At 39.2% G+C, this 15,110-nt stretch overlaps 1 long non-coding RNA gene across 3 annotated transcripts in view; it reads right to left on the reverse strand.

Moving 5' to 3' along the window:
- Positions 1 to 15,110, reverse strand: part of LOC106008495 (uncharacterized) — a 32,760-nt gene that overhangs the window by 16,468 nt on the left and 1,182 nt on the right. For all 3 annotated transcript variants that reach the window (XR_015450674.1, XR_015450673.1, XR_002391686.2), the window contains exon 2: positions 14,307 to 14,386. This is a non-coding gene — a long non-coding RNA (uncharacterized LOC106008495). The remainder of the gene's footprint in view (positions 1 to 14,306; positions 14,387 to 15,110) is intronic.

Raw genomic sequence — 15,110 nt, forward strand, 5'->3', positions numbered from 1 at the left:
TCTAGACCCTCCTCTTGACTCTTGCTACCATAATAATCCTTACTTCACAGGTCAGAGAACCAATGTAGGGATTCTACCAGCTGCTTAGAATATCTATTCCAGGGCCAGGGATTTAGCTCAGTAGTTTTGCCACCTGCTGCGCAAGCACAAGGACCCGAGTTCTATCCCTGGTACCAAAAAAAAAAAAGAATATCTATTCCACTTACACATTCTAGAAATGGAAAAATAATCACATGATCAGTTAGGGGGCCCACTGGGTCCATTGTGAGTTAGATCTGTGCTAAAATGCTAAAGTGACCTCCATAAGCTCCTGCTCTGACTGGTACAGTAATATCATGGGCCTCCTGGAATTCGTGTCAGCTCAGAGCCAGTGTGTAATTCCCAATAGATCTGATCATTTCCTTTTCCCCAATGCACTTATTTTGGTAAAAGCCCAATGCTAGGAAAAAGATTATGAGTGCTAATTTTTGGCAGTGTATAAGGGACTCATTTATTTATTTTGCAGTACAAGAAATGGAACCCAGGGCCTTCACTTTGAGCTACACTCCCAGACCTTTTTATTTTTTGAGACAGATCACTAAGTTGCCCAGGCTGGACTCAAACTCGGAATCCTCCTGCCTGAGCTTCCCAGAGTGCTGGGATTAGAGAAGTGTGCCACTATGCCTAGCAAGCTCCCCCATATCATGCCCTCAGTGCTGGGTATCAAACCCAGGGCCTCATGCATGCTATGCAAGTGCTCTACCACTGAGTTACACCCCAGCCCCAGCCCCAGCCCAGCCCATTTTTCTACTGTGGTACTTGTGCATTTCTTATTGATTTTAAGAATTTTTAAAATATATATTCTATATACAGTGTTACCTCGGTTCATGAACCTTTGTTTGTGGACAATTTGGTTTGCAAATAGAAGCCTTTCGCAGAATTTTGGTTTTGTTTGTGAACTCTGCATCAAATGACAAACACTGTGGCCATCTCTCCTCCTTGAACATGAACATGGCCATCTTTTCCAGAATCATGGAATGAATTAAGTGTATGAACTGAGGTTCCACTGTACTAATCTTTTGTTATATGGTACAAATATCTTCTAGTCCAGTTTCTCTTCTATCTTATTTAGTAATCCTTCTCTATTCTGATATCATAAAATATTCTCCCTTTTTTACCCCAAAAGATAAATCCTGGCTGTTACTAACTAGTTATGTTGTTGTTGTTTGTTTTTTGGTACTGGGGATTGAACTCTGGACCTTCTGCTTGCGAGGCAGGTGGAGGAACTAGTTATGTGATTGAGAGAAAGTTTCTTAACATTTTTTTGGTCCTCAGAGTTCTATGTAAAATGGACATGGTAATATTGTCTATTCATAGAGTTCTTAGGATTATTCATTTGTTTTTCTTCCCTTTTTAAATGTGTAATTAAATTAAATTTTATTGTTTTTTTGAGACAGGATCTTGGTATATAATTCAGTCTGGTTAAGCTCACTAGCTAGCCCAGGCTGGCCTCAAACTCGAAGAGATTCTCTGGAGTGCTTAGATTACAAGTGTGCACCACCATGCCCAGCCTCCCTTTTTTTTATTAGTATATGTTTGTGGGCCAGGGATTTAGCTCAGTGGTTCTGATGCCTGCCTTACAAGCACAAGGTCCCGAGTTCAATCCCCGGTACCAAAAAAAAAAAAAAGGTGAGGGTATTAGTATATGTTTGTGATATGTAATAAATATATTCATCGTGGGCGATTGATATATATGCATATCAAATCTTGATCCTTTGTACTTCTCTTCCTCTCCCTCCCATCCCCCTGTCCCCTTCCCATCTGCACAAAATCTATCTCCGTGTTTTCTGTCATCTTTTATTTTGCTTCTAAATTATTTTTACTTTGGGTTTCTCATATAAAAGAAACCACCATGTGATATTTAACCTTCTGTGTCTGATTTATTTCACTTAGTCTCAAGGTGCATCCATTTTCCTACAAATGAATCAAATTTATCTTTCTTTATAGCTAGATAGTACTCCATTGTGTATACATATATATCACATTTTCTTTATCTATTCATCTGTTGATGAGCATGTAGGCTGCTTCCAAGGTTCAGCTACTATGAGTTGTGCTGCTATAAAAATAAGGTATGCATGTATCACTGTACCATGATGTCTTTAAAAGGATATGTAACATGATGTCTTTAAAAGGATATGTAATATGATGTCTTGTAGGAAGATACCTGAAAGAGGTACAGCTGGATACAGAATCTCTATTTTTAGTTTTCTGAGGAATCTCCATACTGATTTCCATAGTGGTTGCACTAGATTACATTCTCACCAACAAGGTAGAAAGGTTCCTTTTTCCTCTCAACCCCACTAGCATTTGTTATTTTTAGTTTGTGATGATAGCCATTCTTTTTGGACTAAAGTGGAATCTCAGTGTTGTTTTGATTTGTACTTCTCTGGAGGCCAAAGATGCTGAACATTTTTTTCATATATTTATCGGTCATTTGTACTTCTGAGAAGTGCCTATTCATGTCAACTGCCCATCTTTTGATTGGATCTTTTGTTTCGGGGGGTCTAATTTTTTTTGAGTTCTTCATATAATCTAGATATTAGTAGTTTTGTCTGAGGAGTAACTGGCGATTTCTTTCCCCATTCTATAAGTTGTTTCTTCACTCTGTTGGTTGTTTCTTTTGCTATGCAAAAGCTTTTTAATTTGATACAGTCTATTTGTTGATTCTTGGTGTTATTTCTTGTGCAACTGGAGTTCTATTTAGGAAGTCCTTGCCTATCCTTTCAAGAATTTTACCATTTTTTTCTTCCAAAAGATTTATTGTTTCTTTTTTTTTTTTTTTTTTTTGAGGCAGGCGGTGGAACCACTGATCTAAATCCCCAGCCCATTTCTATTCTTATATAGAAGTCTTTGATCCATTTTGATTTTATTTGACTTTAGTGCAGGATGAGAGAAAGATTCAGTCTTCTGCACACAGATAACCAGTTTTCTCAGCACTATTTGTTAAAGAGATTATCTTTATTTTAATTTTAGCATATGTTTTTGGCCCTTTTGTTGAAGACTAGATGGTTAAAAATGTTGGGGTTTTTTCCTGCATCCTCATTTCTATTCCAATGATCAACATGTCTATTTTTGTGTCAGTACCATGTTGTTTTTATCATTGTAGCTTTGTAATATAACTTGAAACCCAGGATTGTGATGTCTCCTGCTTTCCTCTTGTCACTCAGGATTGCTTTTGCTATTCTGTGTCTCTTCTGGTTCCAAATAAAATTTAGGATTGTTTTTTCTAGTTCTGTGAAGAATAATGTTGGTATTTTGATTGCCTATTTTGATAATATTGCTTCTGGCAGGTGTGGTGGCACATACCTGTAATTCCAACACTTGGGAGGGTGAGGCAGTAGGATTGCCAGGAATTTGAAGCAAGCCTAGACTACATAGTGAGTTCAAAGCCAGCCTGACCCACATAACAAGACCCTTTCTCAAGAAAAAAAAAAAATAGTGGGTTCTTCCCAGCTAGGAACAGGAGATGTTTTTCCATTTTCTGATGTCCCTTTCAATCTCTATTTTTCAGAATACTACAGTTTTTATTATAGAAGTCTTTCATTTCCTTGGCTAGGTTAATTCCTAAGTTTTTAAAGCTACTGGTAATGAGACTGTTCTCTTGATTTCTTTTTTGGTGGGTTCATTTTTGGTTTACAGGAATGCTATTGATTATTGTGTAATGATTTTGTATCCTGCTACTTTGCTGAATTTGTTTATTAGTTCTAGGAGTCTTTTGGTGGAGCTTTTAGGGTTTTCCTTGTAAAGGATCATGTCATCTCTGATAAGGATAGTTTGACTTCTTCCTTTCCTATATGTATCCTTTTTCTTTCTTTCTCTTGCTTGATTGTTCCGGAAACTTTCAAGTACTATACAGTAAGTCCCCGACTTAGGAACATTGGAGTTGCAAACTTTCACAGATACAAACAGACTTCACATTACAAACATTTGTACATGGGAACACATCACAGAAGCAGCTTACGTGTCTGCCAGATGTTGTCACAGTTGTGCTGCTGTGTGCTTACTATACAGTGTGATAGTGTACAGTAGTACAGTGCTCAATCCAAGCCCAGGATGTCCGGAAGCAAGAGGAATGAGGGGACTGCTAGGAAATGAAAGCAATAACCATGAAAGCAAAAGTGAAAATACTGTACTGTACCACCATTTTAAAGTATATGTGAAAGTAAAATTAGTTATTTACAGTATTTTTGTGCATTTTTGGTTTTTGTTTGCTTTACTTTGTATATCTGTGTCAAAGGTATATAAGACTCACTTTATTGGACTGATGAACGAATCCAAATTACCAGTGTTCTCCCAGAATGGAACTTGTTCAGAAGTCAAGGACTTACGGTACTGAACAAGAGCGATGACATGGAAATCCTTGTCTTGTCCCTGAAGCATTATTCATTTGTGTCAAGCAGGATCCAAGAGTAAACAGAAGTCACTCTCACATTAGGATAACACAGAGTCTATTTACATAGGTGCAGGGAAACCATATGCATAGTACAGTACCCTGAGGACAGTTTTAGTATAACACCCTGAGGGTGGTAACAGCAGAGAAGCCCTTTCCATCCTGGCACCAAAAGGTAAGAGAAGGGTATGAAGGAATTATTGGAAAGAAAAGACTACAAGAGGATAGGAGAGATAGAGATACTGATCCTCCAGGGATCCAGGGACAGTAAATCTGAGGCAATTTGGCAGAGAAGAGCTTGGGAAATGCTCTGGCCTAGCTTTCCTCCAAACTTTTTTTTTTTTTAGTTTTTTTGGGACAGGTTCATGCTATCTATGTACTTTAGGCTGGGCTTGAACTCACTATGTAGCCTAGTGTTTTTTGTTTTTGAGACAGGACCTCACTATATAGTTCAGGCAAGCCTTCAATTCACTATATAGTCCAGGCTGGCCTCAAACTCACAGCGACCCTCCTGCCACAGCCTCTCGAGTGCTACGATTATAGGCCTGTGCCACGACGCCTGGCTGTAGCCTAGTGTTGAACTCATGCTGATCCTAGTCTCTTAGCTTTCCAAGTGCTATGACTACAGGCATGTGCCACCATATCAGGCTTGAAGCTGGGTATTTATAAAGAAAAGTTTATTTAGCTTACAGTTTGAGAGACTGAAAATCTAAGATTGGATGGTCCTATCTGTTTACCCTGTAGTTAGGGCCTAATGTCAGATGGCATCACCATGGCAGGAGCACATGCAAAGAGGATCATATGGTAAGATAGGAAACCAGAGACTGTCAGGGGCAAGACTTGGTCTTTTTATAACTTACTCTGGTGGGAACTAGCCAAGGTCCTGTGAAAACTACATTAATATCATCCAAGGGTACTGTCCCCAGTGACCTCATTACCTTCCACTAGGCCCCACCTCTTAAAAGGTTTTCCACCTTGACACCACCACATTGAGGACCAAGATTCTAGCATATGAATTTTGAGGGGCACAAACCATGTAGAATTATAGCAAAGACCATACTTGGAAGTCTGAAGAAAGGTGAGGAGATAGGGTATTTTAAAAATAATGAGTGGAGGCCGGGTGTGGTGGTCCATACCTGTAATCCCAGCACTTGGGAGGCTGACTGGAGGACCATTGGGAGTTTGAGCCTGGTCTGGGCTATATAAGTGAGTTCAAGGCCAGCCTGTATAAAATAACAAGACCTTGTCTTGAAAACCACCCCCTCCCCAAAAAAAAGAAATGAAAAGAAAAGAAAAGAAAAAGAAAAACCAACGAGTGACAGAATACTAGCTTAGAGGATGGTGTAATAATGCAAGTGGTGAAGAGTGGTAGGATCCTGGATGTTTTTCAAAGGTAGATTTGCTACCTCTACAGGATTTGCAGATGTTGAATGTATAAGAAAGACAGACATTAATACTGACATTTAAAGAATTTAGTCTAGGGGCTGGGGATTTAGCTCAGTGGTTCAGGCGCCTGTTGTACAAGCGCAAGGACCCAAGTTCGATCCCCGGTACCAAAAAAAACAAAACTAAGTCATCTCCAAGTTTGAAGCACTCAGCAAACAGTGACAAAGCAGAACCACCAGAAGCAGACAGCTGATTACCATGAGAAGTAACAGTAATGCTGTATTAGCTAGTGCAGCCACTTTCTGTGTAGACATACATATACAACAAGAAAATGCAAATTGGAAGAGAATGGAACCTGTACCCTGTTGGCAGAGTCACCCCAAAGGAATGGAGAAAGTGGTAATCATGCCAGCTGGTGTAATTCTGAATTGTTTCAAAACCAACACATAATTGATGCCAAGTAAAATTGTGTAGCCATTAAAACATGCCATATTGAAGAAATAAAGTATAGGGCTGGGGATTTAGCTCAGTGGTTTCGCCGCCTGCTGCGCAAGCACAGGGACCCGAGTTCGATCCCCGGTACCAAAAAAAAGAAAGAAAGTATATTTTTTAATTTCAAAAAAAAAAAAAAAGAGAGAGACTATGTTTATTTGACCTGGCTTGGAGCTTGCTGTATAAAAACAGATTTTTCCTTTGGGGCATTTGTCTATAACAATGAGAGGCAATTGTTTTAACACTATACCTGTCTGTGGTGACAGATAACAAACACTTGGAGAAAAGAATAGGCTAACTTAAAAGAAAACATTGTGGTATGTGATATTCATATGAGTCTTTGGAAAGTTCTCTGCACTTGCATGAAGCTGTGTGCATGTTCAATGCTCAGGCCTTTGTGCATGGTCAGGAAAGACCTGAGAACCTCTAAACCCTCATTATTACTTAAATTTGAGGCTCTATCCAAGCAGGAAGTAAAGCAGAGTTGCAAACTGTTTGGCTAAAGGTTGAAAGCACGTCCCAACATGCACCCTGAGTCCCTTGGCTGACTGAAAGACTTACTGCTTGTAGGCATGTGTGAGGTAATATTCTCTCTCTCTCTCTCTCTCTCTCTTTCTCTCTCTCTCTCTCTGTACTGGGAATTGAGTCCAGGGCCTTTGCACTGAGCTACACCCTCAGCCCTTCTTGCTAAGTCACTAAATTGCCCAGGATGGGCTTGAGTTTGCAGTTCTCCTTGCGTCAGTCTCAGAGTGCTAGGATTACGGAAGTGCACCACCATGGCTAGTGTGCCAGGTAATTTTTTTTTTTTTTTGAGACAGGGTCTCACTGTAGTTTAGGCTGGCCTTGAACTCACAGTGATCTTCCTGCCTCAGCCCCGAGTGCTGAGATTACAGGTGTGCACCACCACGCCTGGCTATGTGCCTGGTAATCTTAACTGTCAACTTGACTGGGTTAAGAGACTCCTGGAGAGGTAATTAGATCATGGGGGCCCTCTACTCGTCAGTGGACTAATTCACTGATGTTCATAGCTGACTGTACTACTTAGGAGGTGGGGCACTGGGGTGGGCCTTTGGAGGGTGTATCTTTTTACTGGTGCTCTTCCCCTGTGCTCTGCTTCCTGGCCTCTATCAAGTGAGCAGCTTTGCTTCACTACATCCTTTTGCCATGTTTTGCCTTGGAGCCAGCCAATCATGGACTAGACCCTCTGAAACTGAGCCAGATAAAACCTCTCCTCCTTCAAGCCCAGCCTGTGCAATATAATAGCTTAGTGAGAAGCTGTCTCAAAAACTTGAAAATTTTAAAACAACTGGTGATATAGCTCAGTACTAAGCTCCACGGTTCAATCCCAGTACCACAAAAAAAGAAAGAGAAAGAAACAAGGGAGGGAGAAAGAAAGGAAAACTAATTTACAGAGTTATTTCAGAAAAGCCAGTAAACAAACCACCACTGTCAATAACAAAGAACCACAAAACAGAACCCTAAAAGAGGATCTAATTTTCATAGGTGCTATGTTATATTTTTATGTGTGTATTTATTTATTTATTCTTGCTGTACTGGGAAATGAACCCAAGGTCTTCACACTGAGTTACATCCACAGTCCTTTTTTATTTTTTATTTTGAGACAAAGTCTTTCCTAAGTCCCTAGGTTGGCCAGGCTGGGATGGAATTTGTAATCCTGTCTCAGCCTCGTGCTGGGAGCTTGTGCCACCACTCCTGGCTTCAGGGGTGTTTGTTTGTTTGTTTTGGTACTGGGGATCAAACTCAGGACTTTGCACTTGGCAGGCTTGCCAGGCAGGCGCAGCACCATTGAGATATATCCTCGCCTCCCCCCACCCTTTTTTTTCCTTCAGTACCAGGAATCAAACTCAGGACCTTGTGCCCGCAAGGCAGGTGCGGTGCCACTGAGCTAAATCCCCAGCATTCCTTTTGTTTTGTTTTGAGGCAGGGTCTCAGTATGTAGTTCAGGCTGGCCTTGAACTCACTATGTAGCCCAGGCTGGCCTCAAACTCATGGCGATCCTTCTGCCTCAGCCTCCCAAGTGCTGGGATTAGAGGCATGTGCTATCGTGCCCAGCTGTGTTTTTATTTTGGTTTTGTGGTACTAGGGAATTGAACTCGGGACCTTCACACTGAGCTATATCCCCAGCACTTTTTAATTTTCAGACAAGGTTTCACTACATCATTAAGCTACCCACGCTGGGCTTGAATTTGAGATCATCCTGCTTCAGCTTTCCACATAGCTGGGGAAGGTATTTTTTTAAAGCCAGTTGTGGCAGTGTATGCCTCTAATCTCAGCATTTAGGAAGCTGAGGCAAGACGATCATGAGTTTGACCCTAGCCTGGGAGACTTAGTGATACCCTATCTCAAAATAAAAAAAAATTAAAAGGCTGAAATTCTGCTCTGTGAAGGCTCTATGATCAGTATCCAGTGTTGCACAAAACAAAACAAAAATCACTTGAAAATAGTAAGTTATTCACATGTACATAGGATTCTCAATGTGATTTAGCATTAGACATCATGAAGTCCAGATGCAGTAGAGTAACATATTCAAGTGCTGAATGAAAAAACACTACCAACCAAAAATCCAGCAAAACTATCTATCAAATGTGAAGAAGAGACTAGGGATGTAGCACAATGTTAGAGCATTTAGGTTGGATCACAAGCTCAAGAACAAACGAATAAAACAAATAAAGAGATTAAGACATTCTCAAATAAGGTAATTTGTCACCAGCAAACTTTATGATATAATTAATATTAAAAGGAGTTATTCAGGCTGAAATAAAAAGATACTAGACAGTAACTCTAGGAGAAGTAAGAAACATCAGTAAGATGCCTACACAGATAAATGTAAGATAATATTGTAAAAGTCTGGCAAGGTGGCACATGCCTGTAATCACAGCACTCAGGAGGCTGAGGCAGAAGGATTGCTATGAGTTTAAGGGCAGCCTGGGTTACACAGTGAATTCAAAGCAAGCCTGAACTACACAGACTGTCTCAAAAAAAATATATATATATATATATATATAGTGTAATTTTTGTTTGTAACTCCTTTTCTCTTATCATATTTTAAAAACAATTATATAAGACAATAATTTTAACTACACTGATTGGCATGCAATGTAGAAACATGTAATTTGTGTGATAATAGGAGGCCAAAGGAGAAAGGAGGACTAAAGCTATATAACAACAAAGTTTTTTCATACTATTAAAATTGTCAGTATTAATCCAGATTAGATTGTCATAAATTAAGGTATTAATTGCAATACCTAGGATAACCTCAAAAAAGTACATAGTAGCCAGGCATGGTGGTGGATCCCTGTAATCCTAGTACTCTAGGAGACTGAGACAGAAGATCACCAGTTCAAGCCTAGCCAAGGCAATTTAGCAACTTTGTGAGATGCTGTCTCAAAATAAAAAATTTAAAGGACCAGGGATTTAGCTCAGTGGTTCTGCTGCCTGCCTTGCAAGCGCAAGGACCCAAGTTCGATCCCCAGTACCCCCCCAAAATAAATAAATAAATAAAATAAAATAAAAAATTTTTAAATGGCTGGGGATGTATCTCGGTGCAAGGGCCCAGGGTTCAATCATCAGTACTGCAAAATCTTTTTTAAAAATTAAAAATTACAGGGGCTGGGGATTTAGCTCAGTGGTGCCACCGCCTGCCTCACAAGTTCAAGGTCCCAAGTTCGATCTTAGGTACCAAAAAAAAAAAATTAAAAATTATATAGTAGCCATGCATGGGGTGCATAACTGTAGTTCTAACTACTCAAGAGGCTGAGGCAGGAAGATCACCTGAGCCCAGGAGTTTGAAGCCAGCCTGTGGATCATAGAAAGAGCCATCTGGGAAAAAAAAAATTTATAGTAAAACAAAATGAAATTAAAAAAAAAAAAAAGGGCCAAGGATTTAGCTCGGTGGTTCCGCTGCCTGCCCCACAAGTGCAAGGACCCGAGTTCGATCCCCGGTACCAAAAAAAAATGACATAGGAATTAAACTATAAAATAGAAAATATCTATTTAACAGAAAAGACAGCAGTAGTGGTGGAAAAGATATGGAGAAAGACACAAGACATACAGAAAACAAACAAAAAAATGGCAGATATAAATAATATTTTATTGCCAGGCATGGTGGCACACATCTCTAATCCTGGCTCCTGGGAGGCTGAGGCAGGAGGACTGCTCTGAGTTCAAAGACAGCCTGGGCTATATAGTGAATACAAGGCCAGCCTGACCTACCTAATAGGGCCCTATCTCAAAAACAGTAACAATAAAATAATAATAATAACACTTTATTAGTAATTACATTATATGTAATTGGCACTTAAAAAGCAGAAATTGGCATAATGGATTAAAAAAATCATGCTGTCTTGTATAAGAGACACACTATAGATTCAAAGACACATAGAGGCTGAAACTAAAAGGATGAAAAAAAGATAAATTATGCAAACAGTAACCAAACGAGATCAGAAGTGTATATATTAACATAAGACAAAAAATACTTAAAGACAAAAATTGTTACTGGAGACAAAGAAGGGCATTTTAAAAGAGTCCATTCATCAAGAAGATACAGTAATTGTAAACATAAATGCATTTAACAACAGAGTCCCTAAATACATTAAGGAAAAATTGGTAGAATTAAACAGAAATAAGTAATCAATGATAATAGTTGGAAACTTCACTATTCCATACTTAATGGACAGAACACCTAGACAGAAAAGCAACAAGGAAAGAGAAAATTTGAATGATACTATAAACCAACTACATTTGACAGATATCTATAGAAAACTCCACCCAACAATGAGGCCCAATTTTTTTTTTTTTTTTGTACCAGGGATCGAACTCGGGTCCTTGCGCTTGCAAGGCAGGCACCGAGACCCAATTTTTTAAAAAAACTAGGTCTCAATATGTTACCTAGGCTGGCAGCAAATGCCTGCTTCAGCCTCCTGAGTAACTGGGACTATAGCTGCAGGCCACCATATCCAGCTTTGAATACAAATTCTCTTAAGGGTCACATGACACCTTCTGTAAGATATGTTAGGCCAAAACAAAAGTCTCAATATATTTAAAAGTATTTAAATAATGTAAACTATGTTCTCCTATCACAATGGAATAAAATTAAATGAGTAACAGAAGGAAATGGGAAATTCACAAGTATGTGGAAAATAAACAACATACTCCTAAGTAACCAATGGGTCAAAAGAAATTTAAAAAGGACCTTGAGATGAATGAAAATGAAAATAAAACCTATTAAAAATTAATGGAGGAAAAATAAATTAATGGAGGGCCAGGGATTTAGCTCAGTGGTTTCGCCGCCTGTCTTGAAAGTGCAAGGACCCCAGTTCGATCCCCGGTACCAAAAAAAAAAATTGAATTTGAAAAATCCAAAGGTTGATTCCATGAAAGATCAACAAAATTGAAAAAACTTTAGCTAGACTGACCAAGACAAAAAGGGAGAAGACTGTTGGGTGTGGTGGTGCATACTTGTAATCCCAATACTCTGGGAGACTGAGGATCACAAATTCAAGCCTAGCCTGAGCAATTAATTTAGTGTCTGTCTTAGTTACCTCTCTCATTGCTGAGACAAAATACCTAACAAAGTTAAAGGAAGAAAGGTTTATTTTAGCTCAGTTTGTAGAGATTTCAGTCCATAGAGAGCAGCAACACAGAGGAGAAAACGTCTATGGCAGAGCAGACAGGAGGAAGCAGCACCAAGCCTGTCTTCTTTCTGTACCTTTATATTCCTTCCAGGCTACAAATCTATTGATTGGTGCCACCCACATCCATGATGGGGCTTCTAATATCCACACCCAGAATTATGCTAAACCAATTTAGTTATCACACACTTTTAATTCCAGTATCACACCCCTAGATCCAGCCACCTCCAAAAAGCCTCACCTATGAGCACTTGAGGCTTTGCGAGGACATCTAGATGCAGGCTATGACAGTGATTTAGGGAGAAAGTAAAAAATAAAAAGAGCTAGGGAGGTAGGTCAGTGTGAAGACTATGGATTCAATCTCCAATACTGAAGAGACAGAGACAAAGAAAGAGAAAGAGAGAATGAGAATAAGAATATACTCAAATATTAAAATCTGGAATGAGAGCTGGGTATGGTAGCACATGCCTGTAATCCCAGCGCTTGAGAGGCTGAAGTAGATGTATCACCAGGAGTTTATGATCTAATAATCCCAGTATTGGGCACATAGCCAAAGAAAATTGAGATCTAGGGCCAGGGATTTAGCTCAGTGGTTCCGACACCTGCCTCGAAAGCACAAGGACCCAAGTTTAATCCCCGGTACCATAAAAACCAAAAAAACGAAAATGAGATCTGGTTATTTGTTTGTTTGTTCTTTGAGACAGGATCTCACTATGTAGTTCTGGCTGGCCTTAAACGCACTATGTAGCCCAGGCTGGCCTCTAACTTGAGGTAATCCTCCTACCTCAGCCTCTCTAGTGCTGGGATTACAGGCATGGGCCACCATGCCTGGCTTGAGATCTGTATTTTTGAAGAGACATCTGCACTCCCATGTTTTTTGCAGTGCTATTCACAACAGCCAAGAAATGGATAAAGGGATAAAGAAAATGAATATACACTTAATGGAATACTAGTCAGCAATAAAAAGAATGAAATCTTGTCAGTTGTGAAAATATGGTTGGATCTGGAGGTCATTATTTTTTTTTTTTTTGGAGGTCATTATGTTAAGCAAAACAGGCCAGACACAGAGTTATTCAATCTTACTGCATTATTTCAATCTTATGTGGAATCTAAAAACACAGATCTCACAGAAGTTGAGAGTAAAATAGTAGTTACCAGAGGCTGGTAAGAGTAGTGGGGAGGGAGGAATGAGGAAAGGTTGATTTTTTTTTTTTTCTTTTTTTGTACGGGGCATTGAACTCAGGACCTTGCTCTTTCAAGGCAAGCATCAGAACCACTGAGCTAAATCCCTGGCCCAAGGAAAGGTTCATTAATAAGTACTAAATTAGCTGGGTGTGGTGGCACACACCTGTAATCCCACCACTTGGGAGGCTGAGGCAAGGGGACTGCTGTAAATTCAAGGCCAGTTTGGGCTACATAGTAAGTCTAAGGCCAATCTGAACTACACAGTGAGACCCTGTCTCAAAAAAAAAAGGTACTAAGTTATAATTACATAGGAGAAATAATTTCTGGTGTTCACTGCACAGTAGGGGGACTATAGGTAATGATAATATACTGTATATTTTGAAAAAACTAAAATGAAAGATTTGGAATATTTTTACCATAAAGAAATGAAAAACATTTGAAGAGTTAGATATGTCTATCCTGATTTTAATATTATACAATATACACATGTATCAAAGTATTGATGGGAGCTGGGCGTGGTGGCATATACCTATAATCCCAGCTCTCTGGGACGAGGGGCAGGAGGATCATAAGTATCAGCCCAGCTTGGGCAATTTAGCAAGACCCTGTCTCAAAATAAAACATAAAATTACAAAAGGGCTGGAGATGTAACTCAGTGATGCAAAGATTCTAGGTTCAATCGTCAATACTGAAAAAAATCTGTGTTGGGGCTGTAGCTCTGTGGTACAAGACTTGCCTAGCATGTTTGATGTGCGGCATGGAAAAAGAAAAGACCCCATATATGTCCCAATTTTTATGTGACAATTAAAAAGTTAAATAAAAATTTAAAAAGAACCTTAGGGATGGGAGTAGAAGCATGGTTACTCAGTATGCAGGAGAACCTGGTGCAACCCCCGGCACCATAAAAAAACTTATAATTTAATAATTAATAAGAACACAAATAAGACAGGCCTTTTGGCATAGGCCTGTAATTTCAGTTCTTTGGGAGGCTGAGGCAGGAGGATCAAAAGTTTGAGCTCAACATGGGCAACTTAGCAAGACCTTATCTCAAAATAAAACACACACACAAAAAGGTTTGGGGATGTAACGTATTGTGAAGGCTCTGGCACAACACACAAACACAGTGTATCTCTCAATTCACAAGAATTCAAGTGATTCTATACCTGTTTGACTTTTGCTTCTTGGAAGAAATCATCTGGATTCTTCTCATCTCTCAGACTGTGCTGGGAAGATAGATGAGATCCTAGGCATAAGTTCAGAAAGCTGAATAAACATAAAGCTGCAAAAGATGACAACCAAGATTTCCGGGATAATATTTTAAGTCAACTTTCCTTATAATTTATTTACTATTTAAATTTTTTATTTGTAGTAAAATATACATAAAATTTAATACTGGGGGTGGTGGTGATGTGGATCAAATCCATACCCTTAGTACATACTATACAAGCACTCTACCACTGAGGGACATTCCCAAGCCCAAAATTTACTATATTAAGTATATGATAAAAAAATTTTTAAGACATCCTTTGTATTTGATGCTTCTCTGAAAAATCTCAAGGCTGTCTCTTCATAATTCAACTTTTAGTTTAAATGTTACTTTCTCCTGGATTGTGTGAGCTCCTTGGGTTCAATTCTACAGGTCTAGGAAAAAAAATGTTACTTTCTCAAAGAACCATTCTGTCAACACTAGGAGTAATTTCTCCTACTTTTTCTCATCCTCCTCTTTCCTCTTCCTCTTTTTTTTAATTTCTCTTTTGAAACAGGGTCTTACTATGTAGTTCAGGTTGGCCTTGAACTCATTATGTACCCCAGGCTGGCCTCAAACTCCCAGCGATCCTCCTCCCTCAGCCTCCAGGGTGCTGGGATTACAGGTGTGTGACACCAAGCCTGATACACTATACTTTTTGAAATATTTGCATTTATTGACTTATTAACTATCTCCCTCTCAACACTAAAAAATAAATTCT

This window comes from Heterocephalus glaber, unplaced genomic scaffold (assembly GCF_053883595.1).
Source record: "Heterocephalus glaber isolate CG9 unplaced genomic scaffold, H.glaber_assembly_v1.0 deba00001060, whole genome shotgun sequence".
NCBI lineage: Eukaryota > Metazoa > Chordata > Mammalia > Rodentia > Bathyergidae > Heterocephalus > Heterocephalus glaber.